The sequence below is a fragment of the Schistocerca americana genome, chromosome 1, assembly GCF_021461395.2.
Source record: "Schistocerca americana isolate TAMUIC-IGC-003095 chromosome 1, iqSchAmer2.1, whole genome shotgun sequence".
NCBI lineage: Eukaryota > Metazoa > Arthropoda > Insecta > Orthoptera > Acrididae > Schistocerca > Schistocerca americana.
In genome coordinates this window covers 731,495,530-731,515,281 of record NC_060119.1, presented here as the reverse complement: position 1 = coordinate 731,515,281, position 19,752 = coordinate 731,495,530, and the positions used below count along the sequence as shown (strand labels likewise).

Sequence of the window (19,752 nt, the reverse complement as noted above, 5' to 3'; positions counted from 1 at the left end):
AGTTACAGAACAATTATTTTGTGGGATCAACTAGTTGGAAAGCAGCATTTGTGCTTCATAAGCATCCGTAGAATCGAATGTGTTGGTCTCGTCAGGAATCAATTAGTTAGCAAAGCGCATTCTATCTGTATCGCCATGTATGTTCGTCTCATTCGGGAACACAGCATTACTTTATTCCGTTACGTCGGAACTTGCAGACGTATCTGAGTCGCGTCCTGAGGTATAAAAGTACATGTTTACAGTTTCGTGCTGAAAAATCGTATCAGGTTCCACTGTTATTGCATATTTATTATTGTAGAAAAATCATGACTAAAAATGAGTTAAGAAACAAAGAAAGGTTTGTGTGAAGAAATGGATGGAGAGACATACACATTTAAGTTACAAGAAACAACTACTTGAAACGTCCCCTTAGAAAAATTTATGAATGATTATGCTGATAAACCCCTTACGTTATTTGATTTTCAAACAGCTGAGCAGAACTGAACGTACTCAGACATTTCTCTCTTTACTTATTCTGATCAACACTAAACTGACGGCCGCGCGGGATTAGCCGAGCGGTCTAGGGGTTGCAGTCATGGACTGTGCGGCTGGTCCCGGCGGAGGTTCGAGTCCTCCCTCGAGCATGGGTGTGTGAGTTTGTCCTTAGGATAGTTTAGGTTAAGTAGTGTGTAAGCTTAGGGACTGATGACCTTAGGAGTTAAGTCTCATAAGATTTCACACACATTTGAACATTTTTGAACTAAACTGACACACAATATTTTTAGCACAACACAGTCTGACTTTCAATAATCCCTACAAGAGAATGGCCCTGACTAACAATAACCTATACCTTTCATGGATCACTTACCTCACAAAAATCTTCTTTACTCGAACTACTGCAATACAGCGAGCACCAATACTGCCAGCTAAATAAAAGATTCTAACTACTGAAGGCACTAACTACTGATAGGCATAGTTAGCAAATGAAAGATTTCGATAGAGAACAAACAATGTATTTACCTTAATAATGTTCAAAAGTCGTATATATATATATCACTTCATATCCAGTATTACAAATTTACTCTTTCTGATGGACACACATCCAGATCGTCTGCTCTCAAAATTCTGCCATCTCTCCCCCCACATCCACCACTGCTGGCGGCTCACCTCCAACTGCGCAACGCTACGCGCTGTTCACACCCAACTGCCCAACACTACAATAGCGACTATTCCAACAGTGGCAACCAGCCACAGACTTCACACAGCACAGTCAGTGATTTTCATATAGAGCGCTACGTGGCGTTACCAACATAAAAACCTAAACAACCTACTTACATACTACACAAGGACTAACAACTAAGCCCGCATCTCGTGGTCGTGCGGTAGCGTTCTCGCTTCCCACGCCTGGGTTCCCGGGTTCGATTTCCGGCGGGGTCAGGGATTTTCTCTGCCTCGTGATGGCTGGGTGTTGTGTGCTGTCCGTAGGTTAGTTAGGTTTAAGTAGTTCTAAGTTATAGGGGACTTATGACCACAGCAGTTGAGTCCCATAGTGCTCAGAGCCATTTTGAACTAACAACTAAACAAGGACTTTGCTCAGGTTAAAATCCTTCTTGCGAAAGTCGTAAGCAACTTTCGAACATCTCTCGTCTATAGTACAATCAGATATTCGAAAACAAGATAAAAAATACTGCAGGCTATTTCAACAGAAGCTCGCCTTTCTATTAGTCTTCCACTTTTGTCATCAGGTTTATTACTTTCATTACAATCGTAAAAAAAAGTTAAAACTGAAAGACGTCTGTACTACCATTCAGCATCCCCTACTTCCTTCGTTGGCGGTGGCAAATTATATATATTTCAGGGTTTCAAACATAGATTTGTTCAGGCCATCATGTCTTTGTGCTACTCACTTTTCCGACACCGACATTTTTGTACTGATACCGAATACACAAAACTTATCAAAGAGGATCGAGGTTTCAGAAAAACTTCAGACTCGAAAGTCTGGCAAGTACTTGCAACAAGATCCAAGAAGCTGTTTGTACTAACTTGCGGAAACTGAAAGTTGTCGGAAGTTCAGTAAGTCGACTTGCTGGAGGTGTTTCCACGCCGAAAAATTTGCAGACGTTCGAGGAGCGTTCAGTAAGTGATGCAACACTTTTTTCTCTGTCGATTTCGGTATAAAAATTGCAGAACTTGTTGTTGGATGTCGTGGAATACTCCTGCCTCAGCTCCTATAGTTACACGGAGTTGCGACATGTGGAGGCGCTGTACGTAGCCTTCAAAATGGCGTCTGTAACGGAGAGGCATTCCAAGCTGCCATTGAGTTTCTCTTGACGGAAAACCAGAGCATCATAGATATTCATAGGCACCTGCAGAATGTCTACGGAGAACTGGCAGTGACAGAGAGTCGCTGGGCGACGCGGTGTTGCCCAACAAGGTCGCTCAAACCTGTCACATCTCTGGCGTGCCGTACAGCCGGACAGAGCCGGGACCCCTGCAGTGTTGCATAAAATCTGATCGACGGATCACAGTCAACACTGGACGTCTCTGTTGGTAGTGACGAGAAAGTCGTCGTCCAGCTGGGTGTGTGCCTGCTGCGTTCCTCACTACCTAACAGAATACCATAAAGAGCTTCCATCTATTTCGCCCATTAAAGGAAGCACTTGGCGCCAAGCAGTGCGTGGATGATGGGCGGCTTACTGATGCAGCAAGTTCCGACGTCGTCCAATAGGGTGGTACGATGTCGTCATGTAGACCCTCCCAGTAAGATGGCGTGGGCCCGCCACAGTGACAGGAGGTTATGTTGAAAAAAAGGGTTTCATAGGCAAAGACTGGAGGATAATATGGTTCAAATGGCTCTGAGCACTATGCGACTTAACTTCTGAGGTCATCAGTCGCCTAGAACTTAGAACTAATTAAACCTAACTAATCTAAGGACATCACACACATCCATGCCCGAGGCAGGATTCGAACCTGCGACCGTAGCAGTCGCTCGGCTCCAGGCTGTAGCGCCCAGAACCGCAACACCACTCCGGCCGGCCGAATAATATGGTATACTGAAATCTCAAATGGACTGAGTGTGCTCCCTGCCGCCGTTGGATAAGCAGCTGCAGCAGCAAGTCGTATACTCCTAGCTCACTCATTTGTTACATAGTTTAATTCTTAATTTCTTTGCGTGTTTTTGGTACTTGCATTGTTCAATTCATAAATTTCGGGCGTATTATAGTGTTTGAGAGTTGTAGCATCGCGTTTTAGTACCTGAATAGTGTAAATTCGCGTAGTCGTTTGTCTTCTGTTTTTGTTTTGAACGGCCAGTGTCGGCTGGTCACAGTCAGTGTGCTCCCTGCCGCCGTTGGATAAGCAGCTGCAGCAGCAAGTCGTATACTCCTAGCTCACTCATTTGTTGCATAGTTTAATTCTTAATTTCTTTGCGTGTTTTTGGTACTTGCATTGTTTAATTCATAAATTTCGGGCGTATTATAGTATTTGAGAGTGTAGCATCGCGTTTTAGTACCTGAATAGTGTAAATTCGCGTAGTCTCCTTCCGCCGCCGAGCAGTGTCAGCAGTGCGCGAGTAGCAGCGTTACTGCATTTACTAGGCAATCTTGTATTTTAATAACCGTTAATTTTTGTCGATTTGTTTGCGCTCTCTGTAGATTAGTTCAGACGTTCTTTGCAAAACAGTTTTTAGCATGGATAGGGACTGCAACTCCTGTGTTCGGATGCAGGCTGAGTTGACATCCCTTCGCTCCCAGCTTCAGGCAGTGTTGGCTTCGGTCACACAGCTTGAGGCTGTTGCCAATGGGCATCACTGTGGGGGTCCGGATGGGAGTTTGTCGGGGACGGCCAGCTCATCCCACGCATCCCCTGATCGGACTACGACTGTGGTTGCCCGGGATACTGCCCGCATTGAGGCTGATCCCTCACCTGTGGTAGAGTGGGAGGTCGTCTCAAGGTGTGGCAGGGGGCGAAAGACATTCCAGACGGCTGAACAGAAAGCCTCTCCAGTTTGTCTGACGAACCGGTTTCAGGCTCTGTCTCAGGCTGATACTGATCTTCGGCCTGACATGGCTGCTTGTCCTGTTCCAGAGGTTGCCCCTCAGTCTGCAAGATCCGGGCAGTCGCAGAGAGTGGGCTTACTGGTAGTTGGGAGCTCCAACGTCAGGCGCATAATGGGGCCCTTTAGGGAAATGGCAGCAAGAGAGGGGAAGAAAACCAATGTGCACTCCGTGTGCATACCGGGGGGAGTCATTCCAGATGTGGAAAGGGTCCTTCCGGATGCCATGAAGGGTACAGGGTGCATCCATCTGCAGGTAGTCGCTCATGTCGGCACCAGTGATGTGTGTCGCTATGGATCGGAGGAAATCCTCTCTGGCTTCCGGCGGCTATCTGATTTGGTGAAGACTGCCAGTCTCGCTAGCGGGATGAAAGCAGAGCTCACCATCTGCAGCATCGTCGACAGGACTGACTGCGGACCTTTGGTACAGAGCCGAGTGGAGGGTCTGAATCAGAGGCTGACGGTTCTGCGACCGTGTGGGCTGCAGATTCCTCGACTTGCGCCATAGGGTGGTGGGGTTTCGGGTTCCGCTGGATAGGTCAGGAGTCCACTACACGCAACAAGCGGCTACACGGGTAGCAGGGGTTGTGTGGCGTGGGCTGGGCGGTTTTTTAGGTTAGATGGCCTTGGGCAAGTACAGAAAGGGCAACAGCCTCAACGGGTGCGGGGCAAAGTCAGAACATGCGGGGACCAAGCAGCAATCGGTATTGTAATTGTCAACTGTCGAAGCTGCGTTGGTAAAGTACCAGAAATTCAAGCGCTGATAGAAAGCACCGAAGCTGAAATCGTTATAGGTACAGAAAGCTGGCTTAAGCCAGAGATAAATTCTGCCGAAATTTTTACAAAGGTACAGGCGGTGTTTAGAAAGGATAGATCGCATGCAACCGGTGGTGGAGTGTTCGTCGCTGTTAGTAGTAGTTTATCCTGTAGTGAAGTAGAAGTGGATAGTTCCTGTGAATTATTATGGGTGGAGGTTACACTCAACAACCGAACTAGGTTAATAATTGGCTCCTTTTACCGACCTCCCGACTCAGCAGCATTAGTGGCAGAACAACTGAGAGAAAATTTGGAATACATTTCACATAAATTTCCTCAGCATGTTATAGTCTTAGGTGGAGATTTCAATTTACCAGATATAGACTGGGACACTCAGATGTTTAGGACGGGTGGTAGGGACAGAGCATCGAGTGACATTATACTGAGTGCACTATCCGAAAATTACCTCGAGCAATTAAACAGAGAACCGACTCGTGGAGATAACATCTTGGACCTACTGATAACAAACAGACCCGAACTTTTCGACTGTGTATGTACAGAACAGGGAATCAGTGATAATAAGGCCGTTGCAGCATCCCTGAATATGGAAGTTAATAGGAATATAAAAAAAGGGAGGAAGGTTTATCTGTTTAGCAAGAGTAATAGAAGGCAGATTTCAGACTACCTAACAGATCAAAAGGAAAATTTCTGTTCCGACACTGACAATGTTGAGTGTTTATGGAAAAAGTTCAAGGCAATCGTAAAATGCGTTTTAGACAGGTACGTGCCGAGTAAAACTGTGAGGGACGGGAAAAACTCACCGTGGTACAACAACAAAGTTAGGAAACTACTGCGAAAGCAAAGAGAGCTCCACTCCAAGTTTAAACGCAGCCAAAACCTCTCAGACAAACAGAAGCTAAACGATGTCAAAGTTAGCGTAAGGAGGGCTATGCGTGAAGCGTTCAGTGAATTCGAAAGTAAAATTCTATGTACCGACTTGACAGAAAATCCTAGGAAGTTCTGGTCTTACGTTAAATCAGTAAGTGGCTCGAAACAGCATATCCAGACACTACGGGATGATGATGGCATTGAAACAGAGGATGACACGCGTAAAGCTGAAATACTAAACACCTTTTTCCAAAGCTGTTTCACAGAGGAAGACCGCACTGCAGTTCCTTCTCTAAATCCTTGTACAAACGAAAAAATGGCTGACATCGAAATAAGTGTCCAAGGAATAGAAAAGCAACTGGAATCACTCAATAGAGGAAAGTCCACTGGACCTGACGGGATACCAATTCGATTCTACACAGAGTACGCGAAAGAACTTGCCCCCCTTCTAACAGCCGTGTACCGCAAGTCTCTAGAGGAACGGAGGGTTCCAAATGATTGGAAAAGAGCACAGATAGTCCCAGTCTTCAAGAAGGGTCGTCGAGCAGATGCGCAAAACTATAGACCTGTATCTCTGACGTCGATCTCTTGTGGAATTTTAGAACATGTTTTTTGCTCGAGTATCATGTCGTTTTTGGAAACCCAGAATCTACTATGTAGGAATCAACATGGATTCCGGAAACAGCGATCGTGTGAGACCCAACTCGCTTTATTTGTTCATGAGACCCAGAAAATATTACATACAGGCTCCCAGGTGGATGCTATTTTTCTTGACTTCCGGAAGGCGTTCGATACAGTTCCGCACTGTCGCCTGATAAACAAAGTAAGAGCCTACGGAATATCAGACCAGCTGTGTGGCTGGATTGAAGAGTTTTTAGCAAACAGAACACAGCATGTTGTTATCAATGGAGAGACGTCTACAGACGTTAAAGTAACCTCTGGCGTGCCACAGGGGAGTGTTATGGGACCATTGCTTTTCACAATATATATAAATGACCTAGTAGATAGTGTCGGAAGTTCCATGCGGATTTTCGCGGATGATGCTGTAGTATACAGAGATGTTGCAGCATTAGAAAATTGTAGCGAAATGCAGGAAGATCTGCAGCGGATAGGCACTTGGTGCAGGGAGCGGCAACTGACCCTTAACACAGACAAATGTAATGTATTGCGAATACATAGAAAGAAGGATCCTTTATTGTATGATTATATGATAGCGGAACAAACACTGGTAGCAGTTACTTCTGTAAAATATCTGGGAGTATGCGTCCGGAACGATTTGAAGTGGAATGAGCATATAAAATTAATTGTTGGTAAGGCGGGTACCAGGTTGAGATTCATTGGCAGAGTGCTTAGAAAATGTAGTCCATCAACAAAGGAGGTGGCTTACAAAACACTTGTTCGACCTATACTTGAGTATTGCTCATCAGTGTGGGATCCGTACCAGATCGGTTTGACGGAGGAGATAGAGAAGATCCAAAGAAGAGCGGCGCGTTTCGTCACAGGGTTATTTGGTAACCGTGATAGCGTTACGGAGATGTTTAATAAACTCAAGTGGCAGACTCTGCAAGAGAGGCGCTCTGCATCGCGGTGTAGCTTGCTCGCCAGGTTTCGAGAGGGTGCGTTTCTGGATGAGGTATCGAATATATTGCTTCCCCCTACTTATACCTCCCGAGGGATCACGAATGTAAAATTAGAGAGATTAGAGCGCGCACGGAGGCTTTCAGACAGTCGTTCTTCCCGCGAACCATACGCGACTAGAACAGGAAAGGGAGGTAATGACAGTGGCACGTAAAGTGCCCTCCGCCACACACCATTGGGTGGCTTGCGGAGTATAAATGTAGATGTAGATGTAGAATTTGCTTTACGAAAAAAAAATGTTGTATTACTTGCTGAACACCCCTCGTAGCTTCTGCAAACGACTTGTGGAAGCCGACCGGTGTGGCCGAGCGGTTCTAGGCGCTACAGTCTGAAACCGCGCGACCGCTACGGTCGCAGGTTCAAATCCTGCCATGGACATGGATATGTGTTATGTCCTTAGGTTAGCAAGGTTTAAGTAGTTCTAAGTTCTAGGGGACTGATGACCTCAGAAGTTAAGTCCCATAGTGCTCAGAGCCATTTGAAGCATTTTGACTTGTGGAAGTCTACTTGCTAGTGGATATACGACATTACAGCAGGTACAGGAAAACACCTACCGAAGTCACAAGCCCTTAGCTTCAGACGCCTCCACCACAACCTACTACGAGGGTTATGGAAAGACCGTTCCACCAGGCTACGTAAAGCAAAAAGCCGGGATACCGGAGGCTAGCAATAATGCCCACAATAACGGCCAGGATAGGGACATCGGCGCTACCAGGAAATTACCTGTTACTGACTTACTTGGGAAACGCACAGACAGTGGCGACTGCGTGTGTCACCCAAGTGTAACTGGTTGGCAGGGAAGCGGGAACAGGACACTGCGCGCGTGGTTGAGAGCGCGGTGTGTTTCGGATGGCCTCCCTAACCTGGACTCAGGCGCCTGCATTGCGGCGCCGAGCGATCGATGAGGCGGTGGGGGCGGTGGGGTTGGTGGGGGCGGTGGCGCTGCCGGGGAGGCGGCCTCCTGCCTTTGTCACGGTAGCTCCTCGCTCTGACCACGGCGACGCCGACGACGCGCGGCGAAAGCTCCGCAGTAATTCTGCAACTCGTCTTCCAGTTCGCCGGGAAACGCTTTCTTTCTTTTGTCTCGATCTGGCGGTATTCCTTTGCCTGCACCTACAATGAAGTGAATCCGCACATCCTGGATCTGCAGCGACCCGCAAAATGCAGTTCCACCACGAAAATGGCAATACACACAGAGAAACACTGCAGAGAAGTGGTGTATACATTCTCGCATCACCGATCTCCTGTGTGTTACTAGCAAGGTCACTTTTACGCCGAGCTCAGTCACTGGACGAAGTGGAAAAGTGAAAGTTTGTTCCACTATACTTACCAGGATGTGAGTGTTATCGGAAAAGATGTGAGTATTATCGGAGAACATGATCGCTACCAAAAAACTGATTTCGCACACCGTGACATTTCGGTCCTTACAGTGCCTGCTGCTGGGACTGCGTAGTGATGTAAAAAAGAACCTGCTGGCCTACACAGTAGTGCTGGTGTATGGCGAAGATCTGCATCCACCAGGAGAGTTTTTCGAACAGTATTCCGACCCCTGCAATCTTCTCAAGATTTTCTCACGGATGTCCGAAGGCAAATGGACGTCATGCGACCGAATGGAACTACACGGCACGGAAAACAGATTAATTTTGTTTTCAAAGACTTCGCAACGACGAAACGCGTATTTCTGCAACACTACCCGCTGCGCATATCACTGGACCAGCCCTACCCAGACCGATGCAAAGTTGCATGGCGATACAGTAAGAAACCCACTCTCCGCATTAAAGAGGTAGACACAGTAGTGTCCATAGATGCGGCAAAAGCCAGCCTGCCAAAGTGCGAATGAGGCCCTGGAAATGCAGCCCGCTACCGGCCGCAGAAAGCCCGCCACGCCGCGCACCCGGAAACCGACAGGCCACGCCCACAAAGAGGCAGCAGTCACCACAATGGAAACTTATTACAGGCGAAAAGTACGGTTCCGTTTTAAGCCAGCAGACAATTCAAAGCTCAGTTTAGTTTATTTTTTTCTTTTCATTGTGGACGTGTGGTGTAGCGAGCACAGCTCGCAGGTTACTGCGCACCTATGCGTTGGCAGCGTCGCAAACGATCAGCACCAGAGCGACCGCGCTCCCCGCTACTTGCCGTGGATCGCAGCGTGAGCGGGCGTCAGACGCACGTTACGGAAAATAACCGGCGGTACGATAATGTTATATATCGTGATAAAAGTACACTACTTGCCATTAAAATTGCTACACCAAGACGAAATGCAGATGATAAACTAGAACTGACATGTGATTACATTTTCACGCAATTTAGGTACATACATCCTGAGAAATCAGTACCCAGAACAACCACCTCTGGCCGTAATAACCGCCTTGATACGCCTGGGCATTGAGTCAAACAGAGCTTGGATGGCCCATGCAGCTTCAACACGATACCACAGTTCATCAAGAGTAGTTCAAATGGTTCAAATGGCTCTGGGCACTATGGGACACAACTTCTGAGATCATCAGTCCCCTACAACTTAAGCCTAACTAACCTAAGGACATCACACACATCCATGCCCGAGGCAGGATTCGAACCTGCGACCGTAGCGGTCGCGCGGTTCCAGACTGTAGCGCCTAGAAGCGCTCGGCCACCCTGGCCGGCCATGAAGGGTAGTGACTGGCGTATTGTGACGAGCCAGTTGTTGGGCCACCATTGACGAGACGATTTCAATTGGTGAGAGATCTGGAGAATGTGCTGTCCAGGGCAGCAGTCGAATATTTTCTGTATCCAGAAAGGCCCGTACAGGACCTGCAACATGCGGTCGTGCATTATCCTGCTGAAATGTAGGGTTTCACAGGGATCGAATGAAGGGTAGAGCCACGGGTCGTAACACATCTGAGATGTAACGTCCACTGTTCAAAGTGCCGTCATTGCGAACAAGAGGTGACCGAGACGTGTAACCAATGGCACCCCATACCATCATGCCGGGTGATACGCCAGTATGGCGCGATGACGAATACACGCTGCCAATGTGCGTTCATCGCGATGTCGCCAAACATGGATGCGACCATCGTGATGCTGTAAACAGAACCTTGATTCATCCGAAAAAAGGATGTTTTGCCATTCGTGCAGCCAGGTTCGTTGTTGAGTACACCATCGCAGGCGCTCCTGTCTGTGATGCGTGATGGCTGGGTGTTGTGTGCTGTCCTTAGGTTAGTTAGGTTTAAGTAGTTCTAAGTTCTAGGGGACTGATGACCGTAGCAGTTAAGTCCCATAGTGCTCAGAGCCATTTGAACCATTTTTGTCTGTGATGCAGTGTCAAGGGTAACCGCAGCTATGGTCTCCGAGCTGCTGCAAACGTCGTCGAACTGTTCGTGCAGATGTTTGTTGTCTTGCAAACTTCCCCATCTGTTGACTCAGGGATCGAGACGTGGCTGCACGATCCGTTACAGCCATGCGGATAAGATGCGTGTCATCTCGACTGCTAGTGATACGAGGCCGTTGGGATCCAGCACGGTGTTCCGTATTACCCTCCAACGATTCCATATTCTGCTAACAGTCATTGGATATCGACCAACGCGAGCAGCAATGTCGCGATACGATAAACCGCAATCGCAATAGGCTACAATCCGACCTTTATCAAAGTCGGAAACGTGATGGTACGCATTTCTCCTCCTTACACGAGGCATCACAACCACGTTTCACCAGGGAACGCCGGTCAGCTGCTGTTTGTGTATGAGAAACCGGTTGGAAACTTTCCTGATGTCAGCACGCTGTAGGTGTCGCCACCGGCGCCAGCCTTGTGTGAATGCTCTGAAAAGCTAATCATTTGCATATCACAGCATCTTCTTCCTGTCGGTTAAATTTCGCGTCTGTAGCACGTCATCTTGGTGGTGTAGCTATTTTAATGGCCAGTAGTGTACATATCGTGACAATAGTAATTTAGCTTACCGTTGTGCAGACCAATAAAGGATTTCGTCTTTTGGTGAAAGGTACCTCTTTTTAAGTACCTGCAAGCATTTCCAAAGTCTGCTTCCTTACTGCAGTTCCAGGCTACTTGCCGTAGTCGGATGGTTTTGACATGAAAACGCAATGTTTCGTCCTCATGTATAGACGATGTTTTCAAGGGGGATCGTAACTTCTTTGAGTGTTCGATTCACGCACTGGGCCCCAACTGACTGTAGCAAAATTCCTTGTTGGCGTGTTCCTATGCGGTGGCGTCACGTCACATGTTCGAATACCCAGGCTCAGCTGGGCGTTGTCGATAACTGTTGTCTGCTGTTCCTACTGTCTCATGGTTGAAGACTCGTTCAGGTCTTCGTCAGCACCAGGATCCAGATGTCATCCAATTTTACGCCCTCCTCCTTCCTACTGAAATTCCTGGGCGTTTAACAATCTCTGCGGCCTCCCTCTGTAGCCCTTAATGGTGTCCGCTTGTGGCTGCCAGTACTTATTTGCTACCAAAATGAATGGGGCGTTCTTTTGGCTGCAAATTATGTTGCGCAACAGCTGATCTGTCGATCTCTCCTCTTCTATAGCTGGTACCCCACCGCTGCCCTGGACATTTTCAGACACACCTTCGGCCTGGAATGTCACTGACTGGAGTAGAATTGTCCCCAGAGATGAGACCCGCTTCGAATTCAGCCCCGATGACCGGCACACTATTTCTTACTGCTAGCTATTGGATAACAAGTACTTTCTTCTTAAGTGATCAGTTACCCCAGAAAATTATTCCATAAGACAGTAGTGAGTGGAAGTAAGCAAAAATTTCAGGAGGTTGATTCGTTTGTTTCCAAGTCTAGTAATTATACGAAGAGCAGGAGTAGCTGAATTTAGTTTTTGCGCAGGTTATTAATACGTATGCTTCTTCCACTTCAAGATTTCAGCAATATGTATTCTATTTACTGATTCCCGTTAATGTGCTACATCAGTAGTAGGTATGACTATATTTGTTGTACAGAATTAAATATAGTGTGTTGAAACGTGACGGTATCTAGTTCAAAAATGGTTCAAATGGCTCTGAGTACTATGGGACTTAATATCTGAGATGATCAGTCCCCTAGAACGTGGAACTACTTAAACCTAACTAACCTAAGGACATCACACACATTCATGCCCGAGGCAGGATTCCAACCTGCAACCGTAGCGGTCGCTCGGTTCCAGACTGAAGCGCTAGAAACGCTCGGCCACAGCGGCCGGCACGGCATCTAGATGTGGCATAACAAGAGTGGGTAATTTGACTTGGACTAATGGGTAAATTGATGGAAAAAATAAAGAAAATTTAAGAGAGAACTGATGTATGGTTATAGTGATGTGAAGAAGTGATGTGGTTATAGTGAGTGAATAGAAACTGTGTAGTCAGGCCACAAAGTGTATGATCATAGTTGGTGTCACAACTTAAGTGAAATACGAATGAGAATAATAAAAGCAAGTGATTGTAGACACTTCTTTTCATTTTTAACCGGGTCCATGCACAACTAATTGCAGTACAGATAGAACGACGCAACCTATCACGACACCAAGTCATCACAAGGTAACGAACAGATTAATCACTTTACAGGAGTTACTACAGACAACGTTTCATGACACTTTTATCAAAGTTGTTTGCGTGGCGCAGGAACTGTAAGTAACTGCTGTTTGCAGTTGAACTCAGTTTCGAAACGCAGTCAGATTTAATGTAAAACGCTGTCAGATTAAGTATTATAAACAGCAATAAAATTTCCCTCACGAACAGACATTGTTAATTTTCAGACAGAGACCATAGGAAGGCCATAAGAATGATAACAGGAAGGATATTAAACTTGGCTTTTAAGATTCAACACTGATATAATGCTAGGGCTTGCTACACTTGTCACATAAGACAGATTAAGTAACAGCAAATACGTTGTAATGTTTTCTCAAAATAAAGGGAGAGTCCATTTTCAGAGAATCACTAATTCTTTGAAAAACTACATTAACAATCTCTTCTGTTGCTCGTCTATAATAGGATTTGTTATAACCTTAGTATTGTCCGCTAAAAGTACCAAGTAGCGTGGGCTAAGACAAAACAAAAAAGCCCTGTAAACGTGGGTAGCAAAGCGTGTACCATCCCTTAAAAGCTATGAGCATTTGTTCATCTTCAATGCCGTTAAAAAAAAATCCCTTCTACTGACCAAGTAATCATAGGCCTTAAGGTCTGCACTTTAGAGCTAATTCACACTAGACAAGTTTTTCTTGTTTTGGTCCATATTACTCCCTCCCAAAATATGGCAAGCAAAGAACTTGCGCTGGAAAAGATTTGTTTCGCAGTATCACAGGTGAAGAAGTGGCCGTAGCTCTTCATGTATGCCTTTTAGAGCCAATGTCTACTCGACTGTTTCGCTTCGAATTGTAATTCCAGTTACTTGTATGTAAAGTTATCAATTCCACGAAACTTAAATTTTTCTAATCTCTTTGCCGCACGGGGTAGCCGAGGAGTCTGGGACGTCTTGTCACGGTCCACGCGGCTCCCCCCGTCGGAGGTTCGAGTCCTCCCTCGGGCATGGCTGTGTGTGTTGTCCTTAGTGTAAGTTAGTTTAAGTTGGATTAAGTAGTGCGTAAGCTTAGGGACCGATGACCTCAGCAGTTTGGTCCCATAAGACCTTACCACAAATTTCCAATTTCTAATCTCTTTATGACCGTATTTATCATCCTGCCCATAAAGCGTTATTAATGTACGAGAATTTCTGAGTCTCTAAGGACATTATGTTGTCGCTCACGAAATGACTGGCTAAATTTGAGGAGCTAGGACCGCCATTTTAAAAAGCTCGTGGGAATGTTTTTGGTACTTGATCGTGAATTTCGGACAAACACTAAAAACGTGAGAAGGGAAATAATCAGACATAAGGCGAAGAGAGGCAAAGGCGCGGTCTTCTCACTCTCATTTCATACGTCAGTCAATCAGGAAGGAAGAGAGCAAAAGTGAACGCAACGTTCTCCACCAAGCACTGATCAGTCATGTCCAAAGCGACGTCAAGATGCAAATGCGCATGACTGACGCTATAGGCAACGTTGATGAAATCTTCAAACCACTCAGTACCAGCAGCGCGGGAAAACAGCACCTTATCAGAATTACTTCTCATCCTGCTTCAAAATGTCACCACATAATTATAACGGCTGACAGTAGAAAAACAAGTGCTCTTTGTTAATATGCAAATCTGCCTGGCAAATGGGCCACTTTAAGCTGCAAAGTACTCCTGAAAAGGCCAGTGATTAAAAGCTATTTGTATTCATCGGTTATCAGTAACTGATGCCTTTCTTGTCCCGGACGGTGGACTGCTGCTTTAGATAAACCATTGAAGTTCAAACATAGACATCGTTTTTGTCATTTTGTGCCCTACATCACCAGCAGCAGCTGGGGCACACGAAATTAAAAACCAGTTTAACTAGTCCCGTGCTACAGGCCATTAGCGTAATTGATCGAAAGAACGCCGGGAATAAACGAAACACACTGTGTTCATACGATAGCGGTCAAAGCTATTAACGGAAGAACAAAACTCTGTCTGCTCAGTTCTGTTCTAATAAGCTCAATCTGGTGGTCTAATTACTCGTTTGGCAACACGAGGAAGCATTCCACAGAGAAAAAAAGAAGTAAATTTAATATTTATGTGTAGTTTATTTTTATTTTATTTAATGTACCGCTATGCATCATTAACTAAAACGATTTAGCTGTGTACTCATTCGTACAGTTATTATTTTATGGCAGAGTTTCTGGTGAATTTACAGACAATTTAACTCTAAATACTGCTTTTTACTGTACCAATTGCAAGTTAATGGATGGCAGACTCTCTTGCATCTATCGTTCGTTGTCTTCATTGTACTAAGAAAGACTACAGCCCGGACATAATATCTTCGAAGTGCAACTGTAAACATTATACAGGACGACTAACACAATATCTGCACTTAGTGTAAAGAAAGACAGTTCACCTTAAGTGTACTTTAATACAATGTAGTGTATAAACAAGATTTGTGAGCATCTCGATCACATTGAATATACTGCTAAGTTTAACGTTACAAAGGGACGGAAATTGACACGAGAAGTCCCGATATATCTGAGAGTTAGTCCAGTAACGGTGTTATAAAAAAGCCCATTTGCTTACAAAAATGAGGTAGAAGACTTTATTTTTTATCTTGTATGTATAGTTGACAGTATGATGAATCCAAGTTTTCGCCCTCCAAAACACTCGGAACAACCATTTGCGGCCAAAAAAACCAAGAAATTTTGGCACTTTTTTCAGGTTTCTGCACTGTTACTCGGAAACTATGCATCCTACTGGAAAGTGCTACGCGTACCAAAATGAAGGAGCACTGAATTTTTCATCGAATGCTCTATTTAAGCGACAAAATCGGTGCCGCCATTTGGCCGCACTTTGTTGGCAAAGTTCGTTCACTTTTACCTGCTTGGCTAAAAAGTTGGCTCCATTCCTGTAACTCAAGAACGGCTACTTCAAATGACAAACTTCAAGGTATCAGAGTTATAGAGCACGAAATTTCCTGTTACAAAGGCATCTAGTTATTCAGTTTTTTGTAAGTCAAAATGAACACTAGATAAATAAAAAAAAGTGTTTTGCTTTGTCGCATGCAGTGATTTCTACAGTAAGGCCACGGTCATTTCTACCTTCACTATTGATTGGGCTCAGTATATTCATGTACAAAAGATTCGGATCAAGACTTATTGTCGACGCTCTTGAGTGCATTTGGATTCGCAGCTCCAATAATGGAAGCTTCCGTTTTTGAGACTTCCTCGACTGCACGACCTGAGCATCGTAACATAACCAGTGAAGGATTCATCAAGCTAATGCCTCAAACGCCGATTTCAACATCTAGACGATTGACAGGTTGAATACTTTCCTTCCCGTGGGAGAATCATGGCAGTCTCTCCCTGCTCACTAAGGAGTCTGATAAGAACATTGATGGGGAAAAAAGACGTTCAACTTCTGAATTTTTGTCTACTCAAGTGGTGCTTCGCAAAGGGGAACAAAGTCTCTTGAAAGATCTCGTCATTTAAAGACACCAGGCGCTTCACAGATATAATTTTCGATAAAGTTATAAATGCTGGAGACGCACGTGAAAAGGTTCTGCCAAATAAGAGCAACAAGAACAACTTGATTTTTATGCTCATGAGGAAATTTGAGGATGGAGATATTCAGGTGCTGCAGGGAGAAGAATATGTCGATTCATTAATTGTGGAAACAGCTATTTCCCAAGCTGCTGAGTCTGACAGTGTGACATCGTGGACATTGGTGTGCTTGTTGAGGAAACAACTACAACAGCCTGTACTTCCATAAACCGGGAAGAGAGAAATCAGCAGGGGTTTGGTACTTCAGTAATTCTTTCAATTTCTATCCTGGTTTTTCCCCTTTTCATCCATGCTCTCACAGGATATGATACAACTTCCTCTTTTTTTGGTTAAGGAAAAGGGAAATTACTAAAGCTTAAGGAACAACAGCCACACCTCAGAGTGAAAGCTGCTCAACTTGTTAAACCCTCAGACGAGACTTAACACCACACGGTGGACAAGAGCTGATGTTAGCACTGCATGGGAATTCTAACTGTGCGACTTTGGACTTTTTTGTAACATCTGCCACGAGAAAATCCTTCAAACATGAAAGGCTACCGCCGACATCGGACCCAGCAAGGTAGAACTCATTACGATCCTACCATCAAGTGCAATCTTTACTGGGGAAGAAAACAGATCCACGTCACTCGGGTTGGAAGAAAAATTTATCAGGCTTATTTCCCGTGACGAAGACGAAAGATGCGGCACCACATACGCTACTGAAGATGGTTTCCTGTGCATGCAAAACAGAAGGCACAGCTGTATGACGCTGTCGCAAATCTGGACTGAACGGCTCCTCAGCATGCAAACACGGTTGTGGCTTATCTTGCGAGAACGCTCCAGAAATTATGCCCTACAGGAGTGAAGAAGAGATAGAAGATATCTTCCAGGACGAGGAAGTTGGTGAAGGTGCCGCAATGGATCCAGGAGATCGGATGCTGGACCGGGACGTTTCGCAGTCTCCCAATCGAACGCGATAAAATTTGATAAAATATTAATCTCTCTATTTGAATTCTTTTCAACGTTGTCATCCCCTTTTATTTGTTCATTTGTACAAATCTTTATACTACTCATACGTAAATAATTATTGGTCATTACAATGTACTTTGTTTTCATTTTAGCAACCCAACCTTACCAATTAAGGCAAGGATAATAACGAATAAAAATACAAATGAAAGAATAAAATTAAAACCTACACATAGAGAACACATATGTGCTCGTTAGAGAGCCGTCTTTCCACTGGAAATTTCATTTCATTAAATAATTATGACTTACAAAAAAACAACAAACAGCAACATGGCAACTTTGTCTTTCAAGTGTATGAACGCTTCGTAGTGCCTAAAACTGAAAAACTAGATGCCTTTGTAACAGGAAATTTCATGCTCTGTAACTTTGATAACGTAGCCGTTTTTGAGTTACAGGCGTTGGAGCCGACTTTTTAGCCACGCTGACAAAAATGAACGAATTTTGACAACAAACTGCGGCCACACTACTGCACCGATTTTAACATTTAGATGGGTCATTCGATGCAAAATTTAGTAGTCTTTCATTTTGGTACGGGTATCATTTTCAGTAGGATGCATAGTTTCCGAGTAACAGGCGAAAACCTGAAAAAGCGCCAAAATTTCTCAGTTTTTTGGCCACAAAAAGCTGTCCCGAGAGTTTTGGAGGTCGAAAACATTGATTCAACATCTATATACGCAAGATAAAAAAATTAAATCTCTGCCTCGTTTTTTGCACGTAAAAGTCCCCGTTATTTGACTGTGTGCCTGCTAAGGAGTTCATGAGCCTTGTGCCTCCTACTCCGTACTGTTACATCGACCAACATGGAGCAGTAGGCAAGCCACTGGATGATTCAAGTACCCACACGTCATACCGCTATTTTTCGTATTTCCCTTAAAACACCTCAGATGAACGATCAGAGAGTTCCTGTTTACCTCTCCAGTATTTCACAATTTAGCTAGTGCCCCATTTAAAATGCCGGCCGGAGTGGCCGTGCGGTTCTGGGCGCTACAGTCTGGAGCCGGGCGACCGCTACGGGCATGGATGTGTGTGATGTCCTTAGGTTAGTTAGGTTTAATTAGTTCTAAGTTCTAGGCGACTTATGACCTCAGAAGTTAAGTCGCATAGTGCTCAGAGCCATTTGCGCCATTTCAAATGAGAGGTTGCAGTCTGCGTACCAACGAGTATTTAGAAATCTCACCACGACCACATGAAGGTGAGTCCAGAGGCGTGCACCTGATGTAGTAAGTCTCTGAAGTACTTGACGCTGGAGTGAAGAAAAGCTGAGGAATCAAACACGAATTAATTCACAGACGACCAGTGTTTCACATAATCTTTGAAATAGTTCTGTTGCATCAGATGAAGGAATATTTCACAAAAAGGCCAAAAAGTCAACAAAGAAAATAGAAATTCAGTTGAAGAGTGTATTTCCAAAGTGACGTATATCCATTTCTTTAAAAAAGAAATTGAAATAACACAATTGGCGCATTGTCATATCCCTGTTTTGTCATACTAACAACATCTCGTTTCCAAAGAGGTGCAAATCCCGCCTCCAAATACAATAGAAAAGTGTCTTTGCTTCCACAGCGACGTTTTTGCTTCACTCTTTTATTTCCTTATCTGAGTTATCTTCACTTGGCCGATAGGAGCGATGGTTTAAGTCACGTGAACTTCGTCACAGTAATGGCTGCTTTAGTTGTCTGAATGCGTGCTGTGTGGTAGTATAGTGTTGAAAGAGCTAATTGTGAAGTATGGCATCTTTTGATGCCGCTATAACACAATAACAAGGATGTTTTCCTAAGAAAAGGAAACATGACCCATCAGAATGGTATAAAACATGTAGAAGGCCCGGACATGTGAAAGTGGTGGTAGAAGACTGAAAGTATCTTGTAAACTTGATGGTGGATGCTGCGAAACGAAACTATTACTACAGAACGACATAGTGAGAGTTCACAGTTGATTTTACAGCGATGTTATTACCGAAGTGGAGCAAGTTAAGGTCATAAACAATAAAATTTCGGTAAGCAAAACTGACCGTAATAGGAGTACCTAAGGGAAGAGGGAGAGGAAATTTCCTATTGCGTATTTTGTTCAGAGTGCTGAAGGAATTAAGTTACAAATTTCTGTGCAACTTAAGTGACATTCTTATGATTCATCCGAAGCGTTCCCAACATTTGGCTGCGTATCAATTTATAAATGGTATTTCACGAGGAGAAAAAAGAGGGGAACACGGGAAAAAAAGAGTACATCATAGCAAGAAACTGATACATGTGCATATACAATCGTTCAAGTGTGCTTTCCAACACTATGGTGGAGAATATTAACAATTTTTAATTTATTATTCTTACCTAATTTTACAGATGAGCCTACATTATTA

The 19,752-nt window shown here is 44.6% G+C and overlaps 1 long non-coding RNA gene across 1 annotated transcript in view; it reads right to left on the bottom strand.

Annotated features, from left to right (window-relative positions):
• LOC124545628 overlaps window positions 1-8,173 on the bottom strand; it is a 330,096-nt gene extending 321,923 nt beyond the window's left edge. The window contains exon 1 of the long non-coding RNA XR_006967640.1: window positions 8,054-8,173. This is a non-coding gene — a long non-coding RNA (uncharacterized LOC124545628). The remainder of the gene's footprint in view (window positions 1-8,053) is intronic.
• Between the last annotated feature and the right edge of the window lie 11,579 nt (window positions 8,174-19,752).